This window comes from Miscanthus floridulus, chromosome 9, assembly GCF_019320115.1.
Source record: "Miscanthus floridulus cultivar M001 chromosome 9, ASM1932011v1, whole genome shotgun sequence".
Lineage (NCBI taxonomy): Eukaryota > Viridiplantae > Streptophyta > Magnoliopsida > Poales > Poaceae > Miscanthus > Miscanthus floridulus.
The window spans coordinates 34,462,654-34,476,285 of NC_089588.1; the positions used below are offsets into that span (position 1 = coordinate 34,462,654).

At 41.1% G+C, this 13,632-nt stretch overlaps 1 long non-coding RNA gene across 4 annotated transcripts; it reads left to right on the top strand.

Moving 5' to 3' along the window:
- Positions 1–7,528: 7,528 nt before the first annotated feature.
- On the top strand, positions 7,529–11,167 carry LOC136481707 (uncharacterized). 4 transcript variants are annotated; one of them, XR_010764822.1, is made up of 6 exons: positions 7,529–7,844; positions 7,937–8,123; positions 8,795–8,913; positions 9,828–10,047; positions 10,285–10,404; positions 10,929–11,167. It is a non-coding gene; the product is annotated as an uncharacterized lncRNA (long non-coding RNA). The 4 variants fall into 4 exon arrangements; XR_010764824.1 differs by having other exon boundaries at positions 8,792–10,047; XR_010764821.1 differs by having other exon boundaries at positions 8,795–10,047.
- The last annotated feature ends 2,465 nt before the right edge of the window (positions 11,168–13,632 follow it).

Consider the following 13,632-nt stretch of genomic DNA (forward strand, 5'->3'; position numbering starts at 1 on the left):
CAATTAAATAAGTTGATTAAGCATGACTTAGTTAGAGGCTTGAAAGATGTCACATTTGAAAAGGATAAGCTATGTAGTGCATGTCAAGCCGAAAAACAAGTTGGTAACACACATCCTAAAAAGAGCATGATGAGCACATCTAAGGCATTTGAGTTGATCACATGGACTTATTTGGACCAACCACATACACTAGCATTGGTGGAAACAAATATGGATTTGTGATTGTGGATGATTTCACTAGATATACATGGGTGTTCTTTCTAGTCGATAAGAGTGATGTGTTTGCAACCTTCAAAACATTTGTCAAAGGCATTCACAATGAATTTGAAACAACTATCAAGAAAGTTAGAAGTGACAATGGTAGTGAATTCAAGAACACTAGAATTGATGAGTTGTGTGATGAATTTGGAATTAGACATCAATTCTTGGCCAAGTATACTCCTCAATCAAATGGCTTAGTTGAAAGGAAGAATAGAACTTTGATTGATATGGCAAGATCAATGTTGAGTGAGTACAATGTGAGTCATTCTTTTTGGGCCGAAGCAATCAACATGACTTGCTACTATAGCAACCGACTCTATTGTCACCCCATGATGGAGAAGACACTCTATGAGCTATTGAATGGAAGAAAGCCAAACATTGCATACTTTCGGGTTTTTGGTTGCAAATGGTATATATTGAAGAAAGGCACTAGATTGAGCAAATTGGAGAAGAAATGTGATGAAGGCTTTTTTCTTGGTTACTCCACTACTAGCAAGGCTTATAGAGTTTGGAATTTGGCTAGTGGTACTCTTGAGGAGGTTCATGATGTGGAGTTTGATGAAACAAATGGTTCCCAAGAGGAAGATGAGAATCTAAATGATGTGAAAGGCACTCCATTGATCAATGCAATGAAGCACATGGACATTGGTGATATAAGGCCTAGAGAGGTGATTGATATTGACGATGACAAGAATCAAGTGCTCTCTAACTCAAATGTGCAAGCTAGTGGTTCTCATGGTCAAATTCAAGCAAATACTAGTGATGACAATGTGCAAGATCAACAAATGGCTAGTTCATCATCTCAACCAAGTGATCAATCAAATGCAAGCAATCAAGTGCAAGTGCTCCAACCAACCAATGTTGCAAGAGATCATCCATTGGACACTATCATTGGTGATATTTCAAGGGGAGTGCAAACTAGATCAAGATTGGCTTCATTTTGTGAGCACTTCTCATTTGTGTCATCCATTGAACCTAAGAAGATAGATGAAGCTTTGAATGATGTTGATTGGGTCAATGCTATGCATGAAGAGCTAAACAGCTTCACAAGAAATCAAGTATGGGAGTTAGTTGAGAGGCCTAAGGATCATAATGTGATTGGAACTAAGTGGGTCTTTCGGAACAAGCAAGATCAAGATGGGATAGTAATAAGGAACAAAGCAAGATTAGTGGCTCAAGGTTATACTCAAGTTGAAGGTCTTGACTTTGGAGAAACATATGCCCCAGTTGCAAGATTGGAAGCAATTAGGATCTTGTTGGCCTGTGCTTGTGCCCACAACATCAAGTTGTACCAAATGGATGTAAAGAGTGCATTTCTCAATGGGTACATTAATGAGCTTGTGTATGTTGAGCAACCTCTTGGTTTTGAAGATGGAAAGAAACCCAACCATGTTTACAAGTTGAGAAAGGCTTTGTATGGACTAAAACATGCACCTAGAGCATGGTATGAGAGATTGAGGAATTTCCTACTCTCTAAGGGATTCAAGATGGAAAAGGTTGACACCACTCTCTTCACCAAGAAGCTTGGACATGACTTGTTTGTGATGCAAATCTATGTTGATGATATCATCTTTGGATCAACAAATCAAGAATTTTATGAAGAGTTTGGAAAGATGATGGCAAGTGAGTTTGAAATGTCCATGATTGGAGAGCTTAGCTACTTCCTTAGTCTTCAAATCAAGCAAATGAAGAATGGCACATTTATGAGTCAAGGCAAGTATATCAAGGACATGCTCAAGAAGTTTGGAATGGATGATGCTAAAGCTATTAGTACACCAATGGGGACAAATGGAACTTGGATAGTGATGCTAGTGGCAACATGGTGGATCAAAAGATGTATCGGTCTATGATTGGAAGCCTACTCTATGTGACCACATCAAGGCTGGATGTGATGTTTAGTGTATGCATGTGTGCTAGATTCCAAGCCTCGCCAAGAGAAAGTCATTTGAAGGCAACTAAGAGAATATTGAGGTACTTGAAGCATACACAACATGTTAGATTATGGTATCCCAAAGGAGCAAGATTTGAATTGATTGGATATTCGAACTCTGATTATGCGGGATGCAAAGTTGAGAGAAAGAGCACATCGGGCACATGTCAACTATTGGGAAGATCACTTGTGTCTTGGTCATCAAAGAAGCAAAATAGTGTAGCACTTTCAACCGCCGAAGCGGAGTACATTTTGGCCGGTAGTTGTTGTGCTCAATTACTTTAGATGAAGGCTACTTTGAGTGACTTTGGAATCACGTTCAAACAAGTTCCATTGCTATGTGACAATGAAAGTGCCGTCAAACTCACCAATAACCCGGTTCAACACTCAAGAACAAAGCATATTGATGTCCGCCATCATTTCATAAGAGATCACCAACAAAAAGGGGACATTTGCATAGAAAGTGTGGGCACTGATGATCAACTTGCCGACATATTCACCAAGCCACTTGATGAGAAGAGGTTTTGCAAGCTAAGGAATGAATTAAACATACTTGACTTCTTCAATATGTGTTGATGCACCCCCATTATATGACATGCCTCTCCTTCGAGCAATGCAAGGTAAAAATTGATTGGCATAACATACATCCTTGCTAAGGACATGTTTAGTGCATCTAGACATATCTCACATTTGAATAGGCTCATTCATAAAAATCAAATAAATTTGATGCTTATATGGTACCACTATTGCTTGAATGTTTGAAATGATCTAGTGGTAGCATATGACATGTTTATTGGCTTGTAAACCTAGTGTTTAATCTAGAAAATGAGCTATAAGTATTTAACTCAACATGGTACAAGATAACCCTTATTTGGAGGTGTGAAGAAGCTTATCCTTGGATCAAACCAAGCTAAATATCTTTTGCAAGTAATCTAGATTGAACCAAATTGGACAAATGATCCTCGTTTCACATGGTTTCTCTCCAACCTATCTATACTTTAAGCCTTTATGGTCATTGATGACAAAGGGGGAGAAAAAGTGTACAAAGATAGTGACAAGACAACAAAAGGGGAGAGTTAAGATATGACAAAGGAAGGGGATCAATTAAAATTTTGAGTATACAAATAGGGGGAGCAAGCTCATGAACTTGTATGGTGCATTTGAATGTGCATCTCATATATTTGCTTGCATGGCATAAGTTTTAAATTTCAATATCCATGCTTGTGTGGTATATGCTAGTTGTAGATTTGAATGATGAAATGAAAATCTAGCATGCATAGGTCATTTAATGATTTCATCTCAAGAGTTTCCAAGCTTTTACAAGTGGTTTTGAGCTAAAGTAACTAGACTTATGGTCATCTTATGAAAACTAGACCCTTGCTTCTAATGTTGATCTCACGGGGTATTCTAGTTTTTGTGTATGACTAGTTACTAATGGTGCTAAGGATGGTATAATGGTGCACTCCGATTGGTATCATGCTTCAAAGGTCTATCTCTTATACCTTAGCATCATTTGGTAGAAATTGTCTCCTATATTTCCTATCTAATCATATGTGCAAAGCTTCAACCCAAACTCTTAGCACATATGTAGGGGGAGCAATTGCTACCATATGGAGTTCATGAAACTTGTCCATATCCTTTACACATGGTAAATATGCTTGGGCAAGCAACATGGATTCAAATGAACTTTAATTCATATCTTTGTATAAGGGTTGTCATCAATTACCAAAAAGGGGGAGATTGAAAGCTCTAGTTTGGTTTTGGTTAATTGATGAAACCCTAAGTGCTAACCTAGTTTATCAAGATGATCATGAGATAGGTAGCACTACTCCAAGTGATGAAGCAAAGACGAAGATCATGACAATGGTGATGGCATGGTGATGATCAAATGCTTGAACTTGGAAAAAGAAGAAAGAGAAAAACAAAAGGCTCAAGGCAAAGGTATAAAATGTAGGAGCCATTTTGTTTTAGTGATCAAGACACTTAATGAGTGTGATCACATTTAGGATTGATAGCCGTACTATTAAGAGGGGTAAAACTCGTATCGAAATACGGTTGTCAAAGTGCCACTAGATGCTCTAATTCATTGCATATGCATTTAGGATCTAGTGGAGTGCTAACACCCTTGAAAATATTTGTGAAAATATGCTAACACATGTGCACAAGGTGAGACACTTGGTGGTTGGCACATTTGAGCAAGGGTGAAGGAGATAGACATGAAAGAAAGTCAGTCGCGCTGTTTTTGCAATGACCGGACGCTGGTCTCGTGTGGATCGGCGCGTCTGGTCAGGCAAGGCAGTGAAGACCTGGCGTCGGTCATGTGACCGGACGCTGAGTCTCTGTCTGACCAGACACTAGAAGGCAGCGTCCGATCATGATGACGTGGCTACACAGTGAGTAGGGTAATGCACCGGACGGCTCTATTTCGTGGGGGCTTCTATTTAAGCCCCATGGCCTGTTGAAGCTCACTCTCTTGAACATTTTCATTGACATAGCATACTTGTGAGCTTAACCAAACACCTCCCACTCATCTCCATCATTGATTCATCCTTGTGAGATTGGGAGAGAATCCAAGTGCATTGCTTGAGTGATTGCATCTAGAGGCACTTGGCATTCGTGTTGCACTGCAGGTTTTGCTTGTTTCTCTTGGTGGTTGCCACCACCTAGACGGTTGGAGCAGCGGTGGAGGATCGGCACGAGTTGGTGATTGTTCGTGGCCATCTCCGGTGATTGTGAGGGGACTTGTACCTTCCCCGACGGAGCACCGAAAGGTAACTCTAGTAAATTACTCATGTCATTGAGTTACCTCACTTGTGGGTAGGGTTCTTACGGGGTCCTATCGTGTGAACGAGGTTTGTGAAACACCTCTTAGCCGCCGAACCACCAAGTGTTGGTTGACACAACGGGGACGTAGCGTGTTGGCAAGCACGTGAGCCTCGGGAGAAAATCGGTTGTCAGTTGCCTTTTAGTATTCTCCCGGTGATTGGTTTATATTCATCTTGTGATTGGTTCATCTCTCTACACGGCGGTATAATCACCCTACTCACTCTCGTACATTCTTGCAAACTAGTTGTAGCAAGCTCTTTAGTATAATTAGAATTGAGAGCTTGCATTGTTATTTAAATTCATCTAGTGGAGCTCTTTAGAGTAGCACGTTTGAGAGCTCTTAGTGAGTAGTATCATAGCAAGTTGTGTGTGTAGTAATCATTGTAACTAGAATTGTTGGATAGGTGGCTTGCAACCCTTGTAGAGCTAGAGCAAGTTTGCATTTAGCTATTTATCATACTAATCAAATTGCTCTAGTTGATTTGTAGATTTTTAAATAGGCTATTCACCCCCCCCTCTAGCCATATTAGGACCTTTCACATCCGTGTCGAGCTCTCCTGGTCCCAGGCGACATCCCTCCGAGAGCACGCGCAATTGGTGCTGGACCAAGGCGTCGCACTGCAAGCGTGGAGGCGCGCCATCCTCTCCGACCCGTACAACCTGATGGGCTCGAGGTCAGGCGCCAATGCATGCACCTACCATGGTGGCTTCTGTGTGCCCTCACTGTAGGACCCCGACCTCACCGTCGTTGCCTCCGTCGACCTCAGCCACGCCGACCTCGTCGGTCGCACCACCGTGGAGTTCCTCCAGACTGAGGACCACCTTCTGCACCTCAGCGCCCCCTACCTCCATGCCGAGCTCGCTGCCATGACGCAGCGCCTACTCTCCTACCACCACCACCACCACGGGATGCGGCTACGGCTTCACCAATCTCTACTCCACCACGAGATGCATCCTCGCTGGTCCTGGCTGCTACTTTGAGCAAGCCAGGTGCTCACTCTGTTCATGCATCTAGGGTGTTCGACGAAATGTGGAGCTACCACTCAGTGCAGGTGCTACATTGACATGGCAATTCTCTAGGGTGGTTGTTGTGCTTTGGGGTTCCTCAATTTCATGGGCAGCCGGTGAATCGATATTCGTAGTCTTTGCATATGCACTTGGATATTGCCTGTATAGAGTTTGCAGTCTTGATGTCAATGAGGCCACCACCAAATCAAATGATTAGTCAGTTTGTGAAGCCTGGACCAGCAGAGTGCAATCAAGATTAAATTCAACTGATCGAGCAGACAACATTGTATTGCAAATCAACTGCTCAGTTCCTTATACTGTTGCTGTCACTAGATGATGTTCATTGTTCAGCTTATGTCCAGAGTACTTGGCTTTCACCATGGTGCCACTGTTTTGCGCCTCGTGGGTCTGTGGTGTTGCCACTGCCATGGCCACCTGATCAGTGTTTGGTCTCCAAATTCTAAGCTGTTAGTTGCAGCAGTTTTAGCACCTTGGGATCTTGGATGTTCTATGCTGCAATTAGCATGGTGTAAAGTCTTCCAGCTAAGTTGTCCCTTCGTTTTTGTGCTTTTGGAAGAATTCTAGAACCCAGTGTGGTTAGCCGCATATACTTTCAAAGTGCTATGCAATGAAGCCAATGTGCAGTTCCGCCATCTGGAAGTGTTCTGGTGCTTCAACAGAGGCCTGCTTCCCTTAGCAATGGAAATGAACTTTTCACTTTAGCTTTGTCAATGTGGTCATAATGATAAGTCGTTCATCCACCAGGCCTGCATCAATCGACTCCAGTAGGAAACGGTGATTCAGACTTTCAGAGAGCCATCTATTCCTCCAGATCCAAGCGGTGGCGATGGCGGCGAGGGGGCCCCAAGCGGCAGCGGCTTCGGCTTCACCATGGCAGATCAACAAAGTAAGTGCTGGACTCTCTGAATTCAGTTCCTGACAAATCCATTTAGAGCAGTCTTGTATGAGCAATGTGTTGTAGCGGCTGTTATCATTGTCATAAATCCATTTAGTGCTGGAATCATAGTTCAATGTGTTTCAGTATTCTGTTCCACTTAGCCTGTGATGTAATGTACTCCTATGAACCTGTAATGTACTCCTTTGAACTGGTTATGTATCAATTGGTAATAGTTATGAAGTTATGCCAAGGTCATGTCTTTTTTTCTATTTTTTTTAAAAAACAGCTAAATGGTATAGCTGCAGCTATCTCCTACTATAGCTGTGCTTAGCTGTTGAGAAGGCCAGCCGCTAAGAGGCATAGCCGGCTATTTAAAACATTGATCAAGACTCAAGATGTTATATAACTATAAACATTTCCTTTTTTTCATGATTAAAGCAATATAACCTTAATATCAAATATTTTTTAAAGTAAGCATGTTAATTATATCTTTCACACAATAAATAGTTCTAATTTTATAATTTATTGGATTTTTTAAGTTAGCTGATTTATAAAAGAACCGAAAAAAATTGTGGCGGAACGTCTCCTGGCCAAACCCGCGCTGCTGGAATCCAAAATTCCAAATATCTCCGGTCACCGCGCTCTCCAAAATTCCCGTTTTCTTCTCCTTCCATCTCCCTCTCAGACCTACCGATTGCTACAGGTGGGAGAGGCGGCGGCCGCTGCGGCTTAGGCCACGCACCACGCGGAGGAGCGGGTGGGACCAACAGATCGTGGCTCCTCGTAGCATTGGTACGCCTGGTAATGGGCTGTGAAGATCCCTGGAGATGGTGAGATTCCAGCACCATCGGAGGCGCAACACCGCATTCTTGAAGAACCTTTGCTAAGGAGATCCGCAAGAACCAACTTCACCAGCCCGAGGTTCCCTCCCATCCCGTTCTCTCGTCTCCATCTCTCGATTTGATCTCTAGGTCTGATACGAAACTTGTACTTTGATTTCTTATTCTGATTAGAGTGGCCGATCTGATGGGGCAGGGGACTCTGTCGACGAGGGCAACGGAATCAGAGTGGCCGATCTGATCTGCATCGTACCACAAGGATCCTAACAGTGCTGCTTATTGTTTTCCTGAGCGTAAGGAGTGAAATCTGACAAGGTTTCCGAAGGGAATTGTTTTTGGCACTGCTGCTTCTGCATATCAGGTTGGTTCTTTGATTTTTCCATACCTTCATCCATAGGTGTGGCCTTAGATGACTTCAATTCAATTATTTAAGGGGGTTTCATTTATCAGTTTCGTAGGTTCAGTCTTCAGTGATAAATCGAACATGAATTCGCTCGGATAAAACATGATCAATTGTTTGTTCCAAAAGAAAAATCTTTTGTCCTCTACATGCAAGGTTGCAAGGAATTGCTAGAATCCGTTGTCATTCTTGGTCACGTCCGTTGATGCCCTTGCTGCTTCTTTGCATTTACATTTCACTTCAAATGCAGTACTAAAATTAGGGCAAAAGAGGAATGTCTGTTGCCACTTTAGAAGCTTTCAACAAGAAAAATTGTTTGTTGTCCTTTCATCAAAATAAAAAAAGATGTGTTTAATTTCAAATGTGCAGGATCAATAGATAGATGCACAAGCTTAGTTGACATGGTGTGATTTTAATATAGTATATCAATGGATAGAATTGATCTGCATGATTTGCACTAATGGTTTTCATGTCTAATTGCTTTGGAAGTAGTCTTCCTACTCTGTGTACTCTGCCTAATCATATTTAATATCACCTCACAGAAGCGTTCAAATTCCACTTTAATGGCAAGTAGAAAGTCAATTTCTCGAGTCCTGATATGTGCATTATAATTTGTTCCTTAACATAAGCAGGGCCCTCTTGCTGCACCAAGTCTCCAGTTGCTGACAAAATTGGATTTGAGCAAAATGTAATTCAGTGACTTCAAGATGATTGACATCAATGGATATGCATGCTTTCTCCCAAGAACTGGGTATTACTTTTATTGTTTACCTCTATTATTTTAAAAGCCCACACCTCATATGATTCTTATCCTTTCAAGTACATGAAACCCTTATCAACCAATGTTGATCATACCGTTGTAGGTAGGAGTACTGTATTTTCCTTTTGTTTTATCTGTAAAATTTCAATGTCACAAACTTGGGGAATTGTTTGCTGAAAGGCAGTAGATGAGTAATGGATTTACGAATATCCAGTGTCTGCACTTGTCTCAAATAACTTTTAAATGAGGATTTGAGTTATGAATAACCAGTGGTTTTGGGTTGATTGCTTCGAGTGGCCATGCTCCTTGATCATGTTTTGGCAATTTAGAGTTAGTACACTATTTTTCTCTCTGGTGGTAGCATAAAAATTAAAGGAAGGTCTGCTGATGTCTTAGAAGAACTTGTACTCTTTCCCCATATCCTTTTCTGTAAAAGCTACTTTCATTCAGGATCTTGTCTGGATTCATGTGTCCAGAAAACATACATTCCAGCTTGTCTTTATTCTTTGCTGTTCATTTGTTCAGACTTTGGAGCTGGCTTCTGGCACTTCCAGCCATTCCTATAGTGCAGTTTGCATGTTTCTTTGAAAAAAAATAATGTGGTTGAATTTGAGCAGTGTTCTACATTCCAGTATTGCCTTTTATAAACCAAGAGATATTTTAACCATTAGTGATGTCAAATATTAAAGGTTTGTCTGGGTAATCCTAGGGCTATGACTTACAAATATGAGCAAACTTGATGTGTCATTTAAAGGATAATGATTCAAATTTTCGATAGTTCAATTGATATATATTACCTTTAGGATGAGAGGAAGCTTGATCTTTTTCTTTAAAAGTTGTCATGTGGCTGCCTTAAACTTCTTGTTTGTTTCTCTATATTTTGATGTGTTTAATTTAATTTTCAGATTTCATATTGAAGTAATAAAGCAGCCAGTGACCTTATGCATTCACCTCTATTCAGTGCTATGGGCCTTAACTAGATGGATATAATGCTGATAGTGATGTGTGGACAATAGCTTCTGTTGTTCAAGTCATTACAGGGGCGCCGCGTGCTTCATTTTCCAGTTATCCAAAGTTGCTTCCAGGATGCTACTGAGTATGAAGTTCTGAACTCTGTAGTGCCCGGTGAATTTCTGAACTAGAGAATTTTTATTTAATGTATGAACTAATAAATTTCTGAACTCTGTAGTGAAGTGCTACTAAACAAAGTGTCAAACATTCGAACACAAATGCACTCTTTTGTTTTCTGTAGCACTAATAACCCAATTTTGTTGCATGTACTACCTACGATGCCCTGGGGAATTGGTTTGTGGTGTTGGCACTGCCATTCTGAATGGTTCTCGTGATGTGTTTTATTCACAGGAGTACACAGGAGAAGAAGCAACCATTATTTGGATCTATATGTGATTTGCTTAATCGTCCGCTATATAGTTTATGAGCAGATCCATCAACAACCATGCTCAACTCATCACCGTGCCCAAGGTGTTCACCCCCTTCTGTTTCACTCCCATCACTCTGTATACACTGATAATTTCTTGTAATGTATTAGTTAGTTTGGATTAAGAAATAATCAGAAGTTCAGAATCAGTAGCTCTATTTCACACTTTGCAAACTCTTGGAACAAAATCATACAGATGTCATGGACGTGGATATATGGCTGATGTTACATACAAATTGCAACTTGTTTACATCAAAGTATTTATTTTGGCAGAATGAACCAGCAAGCCTGTTAACCACAAAAAAGGTTATTGAGTATGCTACCACCACCAAAGCAACTAATGTAACCAGAATTCTTTTCCACAAAATGAACAGTGGAAATGGGCCATCCAGTTTTATTTTCCCAACAACTATTGAGGACTCGTAATCAAAAGAAAAGATAACAAATATGAATATTGACATGATTTGTCTTTGTTCTTATGATTTAAGTTAATGTGCCACATATGATAGAGCTTGTTTTCATAGCAACCAGAAGGATATCTAATTGTATGCATGTTCATAAATTGCAGGAAAGCATGGACAACCATAATAATTAGAGAAAGCTTTATTGGTGAATGCTGGTGCCGATGGTGCATGAAGAGATCAATAAAGCGAACTCATAGTTAGTTCTAATTTATAATGCCAAACATAGTTGCAAACTTGTAGTCAGAGATGATGTTTTTTCTATTGTGGTCATGTTTATTTTAGCAACACTCTGGTCATTGTGTTATTACTTTGTGAGACATGTTTGAAGTAAATGAAGGTTTGAGTTCTTATATGTGATGATAAAATCTATACTCATGGCACAAATATTTTGTAATAACAACAATTAAATTTCTAGCTATGAAAAAAATTAAAAAGCCGTTTGCCAAAAATGCCCTTGTTGCAACAACCTAATATGCAACCATTGTTTGTTGTTGCAATATACATTATTGCCACAAACTTTATGTGTTGCTATAGGACATGTCTACCACCAACAATGATTCGTTGCATTTCCCATCTATTATCACCAACAATAATTCGTTGCATTTCTCATCTATTACCACCAACAATGATTTGTTGTGTTTCCTATCCGTTACCACCAACAATGATTCGTTGTATTTTCCACTTATTAGCGCCAACAATGATTCGTTACATTATCTTTTTATTGCCACCAGCAAATGAACGTGGCAATTGTGACTCTAGCCACCAAATTTGTTACGTTGCAAGATTTCTCTGTTGCAATGGATCACATTTCATGGCAATATGGCCATACTCCCATGTAACTATGGAGTGACAATAAAGCTATTTTGCGACAAGTTCGTTCGTTGTAATACTGTCATATTGCAACCATGTGTTTGGTCGCAATAGTAACTCATGCAACCATTCTGCTGGTCGCAATATACGTGCTTGCAACCATATCACGGTTGCGTTAGTTTTTTATGTGAATTGCAAAACCACCATATTGCAACACCACATCTAAAAGGATGCAAGAACCTATTGCACCGTTCGAAATGCAACCACCTGTCAACAACCATACATAGATGCAATTGATCTGTATTGCAACCAAAATACCCATATTGCAACCCAATATAGGCGTCACGACAGGACTGGATCCTAGTAGTGAACTAAATCAGAACAATACACCAATCATAGAAAAATAAGTAAAAGAGTTTGAAACACGATTCTACGCATCGCTACGAACACACAGTCGCAAGAAGCACTCTAATTGAAGCTACGGTTGAAAAGATATAACTACCAAAAGATTTGCTTCATATGTGAAAAAGAAAACTATAGGCTTAATTTATTTTAACTATATAAATTCATATATATAAGATATTTTATAAATATTATAAATTGAATTAAGTCAAATTCAGATTTGATTTACAAAACTAAAGTAAAACAAATCATATTTTTATTTATAAAATCTAGTTGCCTAATTATTATTCAAGTTAGAGTTTAAACCATGAAATTTCAGAAATAGTGACATGATAAACATTGTTACCAATGCGTAGTTTATGTTATTACGAATCCAACACAACTTGAATGGGCTAAAACGGAATTGAAACGTAGAAGATATAAATTAAATAAGATTTCCTTTAATAAAATAATAGATTAAATCTAATCATGAATTTTAAAAGTTGAAAACATATCTAAAAGTAGTATAAATATTTAGATTATGAAATTACGAACCTAACGTAAGTTGAATGGATCAAATCGGAGTTAAAACAGAGATTTTATGGCTGAAACAAGATTAGTGGCAAAACTGTAAATAAGTGAAAACGTATTTTGGATCTAAACTGAAGAAACTACACTTTCCAAAGAAGAAAACGTAAGCTGTGATTGCACTTTGGACCGCGGGTTTGAAAACAGAAAACTGGAGGGTCTCTTTAGCAAGATGGCCTGGAAGGGGTACCGGTTGATCTGGACCATCGGATCGAGAGTGGACGGCGAGGATTAGAGGAGGGAAGGAAGGAGGGGCGCGGCTGGTCGGAACAGTAAGGCCGGCGCGGTGGTTGGCCATTACCAATGATGGACCTTCGTCGGAATAGCGAGTCCGGGTGCGGTTGCTTCAATGAAAGACATCGGGAGGCGGAGAAGAGAACGGCGAGCTCACCTAGTTGCTTCCCGCAGACGAGAGCGGGTTCATGGCGGCGTGTGGCTCCATAGGACACTGGTAATGGTAGTGCTAGGGTTCGACGGCGGCGGCATGGCTTGAGGCGAGGCGACTCGGTAGCAGTGGCTTGCGCTCGAGTTGAGGGAGGGCGACGCGGTGCGAGCTCGGCTTATATGGGATGGCCTGGCGTGGGGAGCACATAAAATCAAGCGGCGTCGGGGCGGCAATGGACACTCGGTAGTGGCGTTGGAGAATCCTGGGCGGCTACATCGCGAGGTAGGAGATGGCGCCGACAAGTGGGCCTGGCGCGTCAGTTGCAAAGAGAGAGGAGGCGCGGGCACGGCGACTTCGGGGCTGGGCCGGTCGTGGAAGTGGGCCTACAGGGCAACGCTGCTAGGCCACGCGGAGAAGCGAGGAGAGGGAAACGGAAAGCGGGCCACGCGGCTGCTGGGCTACGGTGGAAGGAGCACCCGTGAGACTTGGGCTGGTTCAACGGCTGGGCCTACGTCCCGAGAGGGAAGGCCAAGCTGGGCTCGCACGGGAGAAAAAGAAAAGGATGGGGAGGAGCAGGCCGACAACAGACTTTGGGCCGAATAGGAGAGGAGAGGGAAGGAGTAAAATTCCTTTTCTTTTATTTC